Genomic DNA, 13,759 nt, shown 5'->3' on the forward strand with positions numbered 1-13,759 from the left:
TGGGGACTTCAATACTCACGTGTGCTGCCCTGACCAGCCAATGGCAAAGGACTTTTAAATCTTATTGACTCTTTTGATCTTGTGCAACCTGTGTCTGTGCCTACACAAAATATGGGCACACGTTGGATCTTGTTTTAACTCAGTTTACCTGTCTCTAACTTAGAGCTATGGTCGGATCATAAGCCTGTCTTGTTTGAGGTTCCTTCCTTGTACCAATGTAATCTTCCTCCTGTTGTTGCTCGGTGCTGTCGTATTTTAATCCTTCCTCTGCAGGTCAGTTCTCTATTGTTTTAATCAGAATTGCTGCCTTCCTGATTCCATATGTAATGATACAGAAGAGCTGAGTACGTGGTTTACTCTGTCTGCCAAACTGTTTTAGATTCGCTGGCCCCCTTTAAGCTTAGGCAAGTTAAAGCCAAATCTGAACCCTGGCAGAATGGAGACACCAGTGCTGCCAGAAGAAAGTGTAGGAGAGCTGAACGTAAATGGAAGAAGGATCAACTGCAGGTGGCATACCAATATTACAAAATTACTGGAATTCCTACCAGAAGACTGTAAAAGATGCTAAGAGGAAACATTTGCTGCTATTATTCAGGCAAATTGTCGTAAGCCTCATGTCTTATTTAAGACTGACATTATCCTCATGTTCCACAGACTGTTGGTGTTGAGTCCTCTCAGGAAACTTGTGAAAACTTCCTACACTTCTTTATGATAAAGTGCTCTCTGTGAAAGCGCAGATTTCCCAGTCCGTTCTCGACCTTCTACCCCTGTCCCTAGCTCTGCTGTCTTGACAGTTTGAGCCAGTTTCTTTGCTCTGCCTGCAGCAGTTGGTTGCTCACCTGAAGCCCTCAGGTTCCCTTATGATGCTCTCCCTCCTCGATTTTTTCAAAGAGGTTTTTCTCACTATAGCATCAGTTGTACAATCCATTGTAAATAGTTGTCTGTCCTCTGGTGTTGTACCTGTCAATCATAAACATGCAGTGATTCAGCAGTTTTTCCTTCCCACTGTCGCCAAAGTGCTTGCTCATAGGGGGTCATATGATTGTGGTTTTCTCTGTATTTATATTGTGCTATCTACTGTACAATATAAAGCGCCTTGAGGCGACTTTTGTTGTGATTTGGCGCTATATAAATAAAATTGAATTGAATTGAATTCAGCCTCTACTCAAGAAACCTGCTCTTGATCCTGATATATTGCAAATACAGGCCTATTTCCAAACTGCCTGTTATCTCAAGATCTTGAAAGGTAGTTACAAGCACTTAATGTCCTTTTAGAAGAACACGGTATTTAGAAGTTTCCAATTAGGGCTGGGCGATATGACCCAAATTCATATCTCGATATTTTTTTACTTATGCTATAGCATGTACAGCACTTTGTGAACTCTGGTTTATGTTAAATAAAGATGGTATGGTATGCATTGGGCCTGTCTATTTACTGAATGCACCCCTTGTTATACATTACTGTGTGTATGTTAGGATTATTGCTTGTTGCAACAGAAAGTGGACCTATTTCACTTTCTGTTCGGTCACTTTTGGCTTCTTGAGATTACTGAAAGCACGGGCCTACTTTATCCAAGGATACAGTGCCATATGGCTGCCAGTGAAACTTGTTAAGGCCCCAGGGCTTTTTGAGCTTCCTGCTCTAAAATAAAATACAAATCACAACAAAGTAAAAATGTAAGATGCAATGGACAGGGCAGTGCAAAAAAGTTCTTAAGTCTTCTAACAGCTTGTTAAAGTATGCTTAGACAGTTTTTGAACTTTGCCCGCAGGATAAAGAGAAACGCAAACTCGCCGGGGTCGGAGGGCGAAGTTAAGAGCTGCCGTTCAGGAAGTAACATCCCGTATGATATGAAATAATAAATGGCAGGCCCTCCAAGCCTGATTCCCAGACCCGAAAGGGAAAGCTCAGGTATCAGGCTTAGGGACTGACTCATGTCATGTCATTTTGAGCTGATAAACAGGATGCAGGGTCATTTGTTTGACCACTGCAGCTTTGGGGGGTTGTACAGTGTTGTTTGAGACCATGCTGGAGTCACTTGGAACAAAGGTTGTGGACAAGGTAAAGTTGGGCAAAAATTTAATAAATGCACCCTCCTCAGGGTGCATTTATCACAGCTGGCAGAAGGCCAGAACTGTTTGTTTATGGGGCGGGGGAGGCAATGGTGGACCCCTGAAAGTAAGAGGGAGGTCACAGTCAAATGTGCTGTTACAATGACTTGTTTGAAGATATCTGTATACGTTATTTCCTTAATGATTCAAAGCAATGTTTAATGGACAGCTGCTGTTCCACAGAACAATGCTATGCAGAAGAACCAGGGCTCGCAAAATCGCTAGCCCGACGTCCCGGGGCTAGCGATTTTTCCAGTCGGGCTACCAAATCTATCTTAGCCCTGCCGTCGGGCTATCATAGGAAGGGAAAATATGTGTCAATGCTTTGCATTTCTTTCGCAAATGTAGCTGAGTAATTATGTTATTGGCATCGATGAGCCACTGTCAATATGTGACATATCGAAATCGCGTTTGAATTTGCGCTTGTTTTTGCGATCCGTTCACTTTGCGATCGCGCGAACGGTGTGTAGAGAGCGGCAGCACTGATTGGTGAGTGACGATTAATTGCGCACCAATTCCTCTGACATCGTCTTATCACTCATTAGCTTACTATTCAAACGTGACAAGTGAAATCTCCCACAGCAAGCTTAAACACGTGAGAGGTTGATTGCGCAGAGAATCGCTGACCGTTATGTAAGTACGTGTGTAAAAGCAGCAGGATTTACGCCGGTATTTTAGTTCTGCTGAGCCAAATAAGACAGGTCAGGGTGAAGAAGGGCAGCCAAATAAAAGCCGACCACAAAACGGAAAAGTTATGACAAATCAGACTATGAGGCAAAAGAAAGCTCAGCTTTTTTGGTTTCATGGACAAAAGAATTTATGTGGCTGGAATATGACGAGCTAAATAACATCATGTTCTGCCGGGTGTGTCGTGAGTTTCATTTCATTTGAGTTGACAAGCGCCTTTGTAACTGGGACCAGTAATTTTAAGAAAGACCCCATCAGAACCCATGAGAAACGCAAGAAATGCATTATACTGCACCCAGTCTGCAATATCTTTCCCAGAACAAACAGCAATTGCAAAAAACATACTAAAAATAAACCAAGCAGAAGCAGAAGTCCTGAAAAATCTTTCAAAAGCGTACTATGTTGCAAAGAGTGAACTACCATTGGCCAAATTTAGCAGTTTTGCAAACTTCAAAAAGCAAATGGCCTCGATCTTGGTTCCACTTACCCTTACCTGTGACTTCAGTGGAAATTTCAGATTCAGGATCTGACACAGACTGATTCATGTTCTACACAGTTCTTACAAGTTCATAGAAATTTCTGTTCAATTAGAACCAAGTATTTGAGTTGATGATTGTAATGTTTATACAGTTGTGATTTGTATTTAACAATTTTCTGATTAATTTTGTTTCCGTTACAATATATACTTTAATGTATAATATTGTAAAGGAAACAAAACATTAAAAATTGCTCTTTTTTATTCGGGCTACTTAAATTTATTTTGGGCTACTAAAAACTGAAGAGTGCCTGCCCGAAGGACTACCAGAGATTTTGAAATTTTGCGAGCCCTGAGAACGCTATGTTGCTTAGCCTTTACTCTACATTAGAGCTGTATGATGTGATGATGTGATGATGAGTATGCTTAGAATGACTTCTTTGTTTTACAGAGTGATGCTGTCCAAACAGCACCTGCTGCTCTGCCCCGTGAGTATACAGCTCTAGAATACTTTGTTCTAGAATAAAAGCATACATTGAAGGTTTGGAGAGTTTAAAATAATGTCTGTTATTGTCCTGGAGGTACCAACTGCACATTCTTAAAACTAAGCAAATAATTGATGCATTTTATTATTATTATTTTTTTTTAAATAATCCAATGACTAAAACACAGCAGTGGAATGAAAGGCTCATTGGCAACATGGGAGGCCAGATTGCAGAAAGAGGCAGTAAAACTTTCAGTCGACCTACATTTGGTGTTTCCACACTTTTTCAACAACAATGTGACACTGTAGCTGCTGTTTGTGCTCCATCACAAAGAGTATTCAAAGAGAAACCCTGTTCAATGGAGGTTATTTTATAAGATGTTTGCTGGATGTCTGGTTGGTTTCATCTGTTGCATTCACAGAGATGGACCATGGGATTGGAGGTGGTTTTTACAGGGAATTTGGGCCAATGGGAATGTCTTGCAGTAATTTTGGAGACTCCTTTGAAAGAGGAAGGCGTTATATTATATTTTATTTTTTTTAAATTGGGTTTTGTTTGGAAGCCACTGATGCTTACTTCCACTCATGCATTGTTTGTATTTTTTTCTTTCCTCTTCTCCTGTCTTCTGTTTGCTCACTTTTATAGGAACCAGCAAAGAGAAGAAGAGAGAAATTGTGGCTGTTTTAAAAAAAATAGCCAATAATTTAAATGAACTGGCAGAAATAATATGACATGAACAACAATAAACAATATGAAAATTAAAACTGTGCTGGTCTGTGAGTGTGATTAATATGAATCTCCTACCCAAATTGCCACAATTTTTTTCTGAAATTAAACCAGAAAAAGTTGCATTTCCTCTGTCACTTAGCTAAATTAGTTCTTGTCTCAACAAGAGATGTGGTGAGAGAAAAACATGCAGTGTGCCTTGGCTGCAGCAGCTGGACCACCACAACAACCTGAAAATGTCAACAGTGCAGCAGGAAAAGGATCTCATGCAGCGGAGACGGAGGGCGCTAAACCCTAGGCTGGTTTCACTACATGGGGAAATTCCCAGACAGCTTCAGCTGACAGAGCTGTGACGACACGCCCACCAAGCCCGGATGAAAAGTGAGGCCGAGCAACAGAATGCTGACCTTGATAACTCTGGATTAACAGTGCAGGGCAGTGACGGACCAACGCAGAGCAGAGAAAAGGGCGTGCTAGAGACAGAAGGAGCAACTGAGGTCAAAAGGCACCTCAGAACAGACACAGAAGAAGATCTAGGTTTCACCTGCGGCGAGCATGGACACTGGAGAAAGGACTGCACCAACTGGGTCAGAACCAGGACGGACTGAACTTTGAACAGCAGCAGCAATGGACACAAACAGACTGAAGAGGAGGCAGGACCCCTATCAGCAATATCTGGTATGGATATGTGTGACTGGACTGTGATGGACTGGCGATGTGGACTAAAGTTTAGACTGACTTGATACTGACACAAAGACTGCACCAACTTTAGAATTAGTAAATGTTGAGCAACAATTTACCCAGCTGGTAAGAAAGCTTGGATGCTTTGTTTTGTTTTTGCAGGAGCAGGAGGACAAGAGAGACCAGAGGGGGAGACGGTAGCTTCCCAAGAGAGGTGGAGCTGCAGACTGAACCCTTTAGATGCTAATTAGAGTTACTGATGTTTGCTTTAAGAAAACTGTGTTTAATTGGCTGTGTTTTGATGAGAGTATCATCTCATATTGTCGGGAATGCCAAATGCAAGAGTGGAGAAAACTTTTGATATCACTCATGACTGGAATATGTTATTAACCATAGCACACTACTGTTACAAAAACAAAACAAAAAATCAATTAAATTTTATAGAGGAAAATAGCCAAAACCAAAACAATATTTATGAATAACATAGGGGAATGGTAGATTTGTCACATTCAAAATACAGTTATGTAATAACAAACACTGGGCCACGTGATTTAGGTTCTCCCTTAAAGTAGACAATTATTAAAAGTAGACTACAACCGACAGGGGCATGTGCTAGGATGTGGTACTGCAAAGAAGAAGAGAAGAGTAAAGAAAGAAAATCCATTGTTTAGTTTTCATAAATTCAAATTAAAATGTACCATTACACTCAGAGGATCAACATGAAATCAAATATATGCAATTCTGTATGAAGTACATGACTGATAACTGTTCTGTCCTGAGCTTTTGTTTCCTATAGCACCCACTTGAGCACACCACCAGTTTCACGCCAAATTTTCAAGTGAGGAATATCAGCAATTAAATCTCCTTTAATTGCTGATGTAAATGGAGTGTCCATGAAATTAGCCAAGTAACTCCTAAATGTGTGTAGATTAAAGAAAATTATTTTACCTGGATATGATTGTCTCTGATAAGCCTAAGGTACAAAACATGCTGGCGAAGTTTTTCTAGCTCCTCCAGAATTTAAAATGTACAAAAAAACGGAGCGACATTTCTGGGTCGTGACCGGAAATACACAGAAGTGAGGGCGGACTTGAACAAAGGCTAGAAGGCTGTCCACTGTTTAGTTGTATACTCCTTGTTTGTTCAATAAAGTTTCTATGGGGGCTGTCCACAGCCGCTCACTTCCTGACTACCTGTCCGCCAAAGCATCCTACCCACGTGACATAGGTAGGATCCTTCAGAGCATCCTTCCCTGAATTCGGACACAGCAAATAACTCCAGCGAGCAGCACTTGATGGAAAGGGTTAGGGTTAGAAATGTATGACTGAATTGTATTTTTAAATTGAATGAAAATCTTAAAAGTTTGAAGTTAAACACTTGGGGTGTTGTTACTGCGTGTTTCATAAAGAGAAGGAGTGCTGCTAACTGAAACTATGTTGCAGGCAGTTTCCAGTTTCTTGTCTGAAACGTCCTTGGAAGACTAAAAAGGGGAAACATCACCATGTCAATGATCATACAAAGAAGCACCAATGCAGCGCCTGGGAAGCAGTGATCTAATCCTTCCATGGATCCGAACCCCCGTCCTTCCGATCATGGGGAAGCAAGGCTACCTACTGAACTGGCCCAGTTGTTCCTCATTTTGTTTTTGTACTCAGGAGGAATGCTGCTGTGTTCAGACACCAAATAAAGAGTTTTGCACATCATGACTTCAGTCTGACTTTATAGCGTTTTATCAACACGATAAATTTCATGAAACACACATATCAGCAGACGGACCTGCCTGTTTGCCATTCTTTTTTTTTCTTTTTTCATGTTGTTGAGACAGAGTGATTGGCATGCTGACTATAACACAAGCATGACTGCTGCTGACTAGTTCAAAAGTTTAAAAAAAAGAAAGACAAAATGGCAGCAAAGCTTAAAAGTCATTTTCTGGCCCACATTTGTGTTTTAAGACTCTCCCTCTCTGGAGTTGGACACAGGATACAAACGCACATTTCTCCCTCCCGATACAGTCGGCAGACATGCTGCAGGACCGGATGTTGCTGTCTACACCTGTTGCTTGTCATGTGTTTTTTAATGGTGTAAAGGTGAGAAGACCCGTGTGCTTTTTGTGCTCAGGAGTTTTTGTTTTCTGTCCTCAAACAGTCTGGGTAGAGTTCTCTTTTTTCTCCCCTCTCCCCTATTGTGTTTCATTGTTTATTTTTCTAAAAGCTACCTGTCTCCCCAATGTTGGTGTTTGTGTGTATGGCTGGATGATACACGTTCAAAGGTTAGGGGTTAGGGTTCTTAACTGTTTCTTGTACTGGCTGGACTACAATGTGGGATGGAAGAAGCTGAAAGTGGTATTCAGCATGGCAGGCACGGTGGTGAGGGCAGACATACTGGAGAACAAGGATAGGAAAAGTACAGACCAATCTCTCTCTCTTTAAAAAACAGACAGCAGGTTTACTACAGGTCTTTCCTGAAGGAAGGAAGGGTCTTGGGCAAATTGGGAGGCCTGATGGGAGGAGCAGGTATGTAGTGGAGCTCTCAGTCTACCTACATTTGGTCTTTCCAAAAAAACAAAAAACAAAAAAAAACCAATTGATTTTTCTATATGTTTAAAGATTTCACATTGTGCCCTCTGTGTTAAGCAGAATGAACGATAAGGATGTTTTGAAACCTACTCAGCCCTCCAGAACAAGCGTGGAACAGTTTCATGTCTTGCTGGATGTATGGTTGGTGCTTTTGACAGGGAATTTGGGCCAAATGAAATGGGAATGTCTCGCAGTAATTTTGGAGACTCCTTTGAATCACAAACCTTCTTTCTGGAATAACAAACACTTTTATTTTCTAACAACTTCGATGCATCAGTATATATTGTCACATGCTCTGAATACTTTTCCCTTGTATATATCACGCTTTATGCAGGGAAGAGTCCCTTGTGTAGTAAATGAAAATGAGGAGTTCGGTCATATAGCCCTGGGGGTAAAACTGAACATCAACCAACATCTAGTCACAAGCACAGAACCCTCCAAAAGTTGATTCTGTTCATCTGGACGTAGCGTTTTGTGGGAGAATGTTTTGTCACTCGTCCAAGTGACCTCTTCAGTCTCAGCTGACTGCAGGTTTCCCAGATCTTATAAACAGTACATTTGCATAATGACTGAAACCAGCCCACTGAAGGAACAATGGGCTGGGAGGTCAGTTCCTTAATCTTAATTATGCAAATTCTCATGACCATTGATCAATTCAATTCAATTTTATTATATAGCGCCAAATCACAACAAAAGTCACCTCAAGGTGCTTTATATTCATCCAAACTGAAGGCTCTGCCTCCCATTCTACTTTTAATACTCTGCAGGCCTACTTGCTGTCCCTAGAGCGAGAGCGAAGTGCTCTAATAGGGTGATATGGTACTACAAGGTCATTAAGATAAGATGGGGCCTGATTATTTAAGACCTTGTATGTGAGGAGCAGGATTTTGAATTCTGCATTTAACAGGAAGCCAATGAAGGGAAGCCAAACAGGAGAATCTGCTCTCTCTTTCTAGTCCCTGTCAGGACTCTTGCTGCAGCATTTTGGATCAGCTGAAGGCTTTTCAGGGAGTTTTTAGGACATCCTGATAATAAAGAATTACAGTAGTCCAGCCTGGAAGTAATAAATGCATGAACTAGTTTTTCAGCATCACTCTGAGACAGGATATTTCTAACTTTAGAGATGTTGCACAATGGAAGAAAGCAGTCTTACATATTTGTTTAATATGTGCGTTGAAGGACATGTCCTGGTCAAAATGACTCCAAGGTTCCTCACAGTGTTACTGGAGGCCAAGGTAATGCCATCCAGAGTAAGAATCTGCTTAGATACCATATTTCTAAGATATTCAGGGCCGAGTACAATAACCTCAGTTTGATCTGAATTAAGAGCAGAAAGTTAGCGGCCATCCAGGTCTTTATGTCTTTAAGACATTCCTGCAGTTTAACTAATTAGTGTGTGTTACCTGGCTTCATGGATAGATAGAGCTGCGTGTCATCTGCATAGCAGTGAAATTTATGCTATGTCTTCTAATGATGCTGCCTAAGGGAAGCATGTATAATGTAAACAGAATTGGTCCTAGCACTGAACCCTGTGGAACACCATAATTGACCTTTGTGCGTGTAAATGGACAGTCCTCTTCACACACTAATTAGATAGGGTTAGGGTTGTAGGTATTGCAGTACCTGTAATATCTACAGCATGTTCTAATCGCTGTAATAGGATATTATGGTCGACAGTATCGAACGCAGCACTGAGGTCTAGCAGGACAAGCACAGAGATGAGTCCACTGTCAGAGGCCATAAGAAGATCATTTGTAACCTTCACTAAAGCTGTTTCTGTGCTGTGATGAGCTCTGAAACCTGACTGAAACTCTTCAAATAAGCCATTCCTCTGCAGATGATCTGTTAGCTGTTTGACAACTACTCTTTCAAGGATGTCTGATATGAAAGGAAGGTTGGAGATTGGCCTATAATTAGCTAAGACAGCTGGGTCTAGAGATGCTTTTTGAGTAAAGGTTTAACTACAGCCAGCTTGAAGGCCTGTGGTACATAGCTGATTATTAGAGATAGGTTGATCATATTTAAGATTGAAGCATTAATTAATGGCAGGACTTCTTTGAGCAGTTTTGTAGGAATGGGGTCTAAAAGACACGTTGATGGTTTGGAGGAAGTAATTATTGAAGTTAACTCAGAAAGATCAAAGAGAAAGAGTCTAAAATATCAGCAGTTATCAAATTTGGGATTTTTTTTTCAGTAATGGTTACATTTTATTTGTAAAGAAGTTCATGAAATCATTACTAGTCAAAGCAGGGCCGGGGAAGTCCAGGTACCAAGGCTCGGTGTCCTGGTGGTTTTAGATAACACGCCCTGGGTCAGCACACCTGAATCAAATGATTAGCTCATTAGCAGGCCTCTGGAGAACTTCAAGACATGTTGAGGAGGTAATTAGCCATTTAAATCAGCTGTGTTGCATCAAGGACACATCTAAAACCTTCGGGACCTGAGGCCTGGAGTTCCCCACCTCTGTGTTAAAGGGATGGTTGGCTCAACAGAGCTCTGACTGTTTGTCAGCCTGGCTACAGTGCTGAGGAGAAACCTAGGGTTGTTCTTAGGGTTGTAGTGAGATGTTCTGGCTTTGTGGAGGCTTTCTTATAAAGCAACAAACTATTTCTCCAGGCTAAATGATCATCTTCTAAATTTGTGACGCACCATTTCCTCTCCAGCTTACGAGTTATCTGCTTTAACTCAGTAACTGTAGGTGGCAGTGGCAGACAGTCACTCTGACAATAAGTGACTGGCCAAGTAATCCTTACAAAAGTAACACAGGCCAGTTATGGTAACAGAAGCCGTCAGTAACACAGAACTGCTGTTTTGCTGTGTTTCAGAGCAATAAACCTCAGTGTGCACCTGGATGAACCTCGTCCTCCTTCAGTGTGTAACAGTGACAGTAAACTAAAGCACAGCAGTGAGTGTTTGGAGTGGGGGCTCGATGAACAGAGGGACAGGTTGGTTAATGGAGGTATGGAGAAGCTGAGGTTGGGGACGGTGAAACAGATTGATTCCTCTTCTAGTCTTAAATACTGCCTGCAGATTGGCCTGGATCTCCCACAGGTGAGTATAACAGGTGTACTGACGAGGGCTCCGCCCAGAGGAGGGACCACAGGGACACCATGGAAAAATCCAGATGACTCAGCCGGCCCATGACCACTTCTCATTTGAGACTTTTTTTTCAGAGAAGCTACAGCAGATCCTTAAACTTAGTTACAGCACTTTCAGAAAGACACCTACTGTGATGAGAGTCCTCATGTGTAATCCATTATTCTAAATGGAAAGGCTACTGTAACTGATTTTCAACATCTGGATGTTAAAATCACCTACAATGATGATTTTATCAGAACTGAGCACTAAATGAGATAAAAGTATGAAAATCAGAAACTCTAAGGCCCAGATGGACGATCGGTAACAACAAATAAAACTGTTTTTTTAGTTTTCTGGCTTTCAAGTGAATTAAAACTACGTCTACATTTTTGGGTGATTGATGAGTGTAAGAATGCTGCCACTCTTCAGCCTGACAGTCAGGTGACTCATTAAAGTCACATACTCATCCTGCTGTAACCAGGGGTGTGTGTGTGTGTGTGTGTGTCTGTGTGTGTGTGTGTGTGTGTGTGTGTGTGTGTGTGTGTGCGTGTGACCTCCGCCCAAACTCAGGTACAACCAGTCGAACTTTAAAAACAACAAAATGAACATTCTTTGGTTTTGACTCATCGCCCATCACAGCAGCAAACACAGTGATCTTATTGGCTGAGCTCTGTTGTAGGCGGTGCTCGTGGATTTTAAATATTAAACTCTAATTGTCCAAACAGTGTCTGTGGTTCACTTCCTTAACCATGTTTGCTGCTCTTGCAGGTGCAGCTCTGTTATGCACACACAGCCCTCCTCTCTGTTTCCAACAACACCTGCAGTTAAAAAAAAGAGTAAAAACAAACTGGTTGGTTCAGGTTGCAGCATTTTCATTGGTCGCTCTCTAAGGATCTGCCCTCACCTGTACTGCACCTGTATAACAACTAGGTGAGAACAAACTGAAGCACCGATCGCAGTTGTTGCTGATCCAGCTGTGTGTGTGTCACAGTACGAGGAATCCAGTGAGTACCTGCTGTTACCTTAAACTTAGTTAAGTGACAGGTTTGCTGTCCTATCAGAACAAGAATGAGAATAAGCACAATTAGTTTTTCAAGTCAAGGAAAAGGCAACTTCAGGTTTATAGAAAGATATTATTTGTAAATTAATGTTAATATTGGATGTAAAAATACTCAACAACCCCAGGAAGAGACTTTGGTGGCTCAGTGTTTCTCATATAAACACGTCTTTTACCGACATTTACCGTTTTACCTTTAATGACTTACTGCCCACATGTGCTGTGTCCGTGTGCCGTCAGGAACATTACTGATAATCATAGTATGTGTCTGCATTCCAGAATAAAAGTCTTTATGTTTTTCTTTCTGTCAGGATCAGCATGGAGGATCCAGATGATTCGTGCCCAGAAGAATTCCTGGAGTTAAAGAAGCCCTGAAGAACAACGACACGGCCGGAGCAGCAAAAGGATTAAAGAATATTTAGAAAACAAACCAATGTCTCGTTAAATATCGCCATCACAGGAGAAAGTGTGCAGGTAAATCCACCTTTATTAATGCCTTCAGGGGATAAAGACAGAGACGAGGAGCTGCTCCTACTGGTGTCACAGAAACTATGTCAGAGGTCACACCGTACCCCATCCAGATAATCCCAACCTCACTTTATGGGATCTTCCTGGAATCGGAACCAAGACTTCCCAGCGAGGAAATACTGAAGCTTGTTGGGTTTGACAAGTATGACTTCTCCTCATCATCTCAGACACTCGCTTCAGAGAAACGACGTGAAACTCGCTCAGAAGTTAAGAAGATGAAGAGAAATTTCTACTTTGTTCGCTCAAGATCGACAACGATATCCGAGCCGAGGAAAGTGTTTCAGACTCCAGCAAGAGAAAACTCTCACAAAATCAGAGACGACTGCATTCAGCGTGAGTGAGGTCGAGTTTTCAAATCATTTAATCTAGTTTTTAATCGTTTTTTTTTTATGATCCTGATCGTGTTGACATGTTTCCTCTGTGACGCAGGACTCAAAGACTTAGGCATCGAGTCTCCACGAGTCTTCCTCATGTCGAGTTTTCAGCTCCACAAGTTCGACTTCTCTCTCTTACAAGAGACCTTAGAGAGAGGCTTCCAAAGATAAGAGGGACACTCTGCTGTTGTCATGCCAACGCAACCCCGACGTCATCAGCAGAGAAAAAAGCTTTAAAGGTACACTTATATCTCTTGGCCACTCTGTCTGCAGCTGCTGCAGCTGTTCCCGTTCCGGGCTTCTGTGCTGTTGATGTTGCTGTGCTGATTGGTGCTGTCACACATTTTGTACATGCGTTTGGTCTCGATGTCCAATCTCTGAAGAGACTCGCTATCAGAACAGCTGTGTCATACACTGAGCTGCGTGATGTCATCATTTCACCAGTGGCTGCGAAGGAAATTACTAAAGAGCTCTTCCTGAAGGTGTTGCCCAACTTGGAGGAGCAGCTGGATTAATTGGAGCAGAGGAAGTGTCCAGATTCATTCCATAGTGGGAATCCCGGTAGCCATGAGCCTCTCCTTCGTCACGACCTACAGAGTTCTGAACTTTATCCTCAACCAGCTCGCTGAAGACGCTCAGAAGGTGTTAAAGAAGCTCTGGTCTGAGCGTGGAAGTAAAAGGCAATGAAACTCAGTGAAACTGGGATTCACACATGAAACTCATTAAACCAGTCTCCTTGTACAGCTGGTCAGCTTCACACACTCAAACTTTCTCATCATCACATAAATACAGAAACAAACATCATCATATTATTCAGATATGAACTGTGTAAAGTGTAGAAGTCTGAGTCATTGTCATGTTTTTTCCTTTGTGTAAGTGCTTCCTCAGGACAGTCATCAGGAGATACGATGACCCCCTTCAACTAGTTGCGGCAGATGGCTGCACTTCCTGGGTCTCCTTCCTGTTAAAGGCAGTTTTCC

General features: G+C 41.8%; 1 long non-coding RNA gene and 1 pseudogene across 1 annotated transcript; both read left to right on the forward strand.

Moving 5' to 3' along the window:
- The first annotated feature begins 5,072 nt into the window (after positions 1-5,072).
- LOC112844391 (uncharacterized) lies at positions 5,073-6,872 on the forward strand. The gene is made up of 3 exons (XR_003217113.1): positions 5,073-5,163; positions 5,329-5,380; positions 6,609-6,872. It is a non-coding gene; the product is annotated as an uncharacterized LOC112844391 (long non-coding RNA).
- Positions 6,873-12,239: 5,367 nt separating this feature from the next.
- Positions 12,240-13,294, forward strand: LOC109198798 (interferon-inducible GTPase 5-like; annotated as a pseudogene).
- The last annotated feature ends 465 nt before the right edge of the window (positions 13,295-13,759 follow it).

The sequence above is a fragment of the Oreochromis niloticus genome, unplaced genomic scaffold (assembly GCF_001858045.2).
Source record: "Oreochromis niloticus isolate F11D_XX unplaced genomic scaffold, O_niloticus_UMD_NMBU tig00000109_pilon, whole genome shotgun sequence".
In the NCBI taxonomy this organism is placed as follows: Eukaryota; Metazoa; Chordata; class Actinopteri; order Cichliformes; family Cichlidae; genus Oreochromis; species Oreochromis niloticus.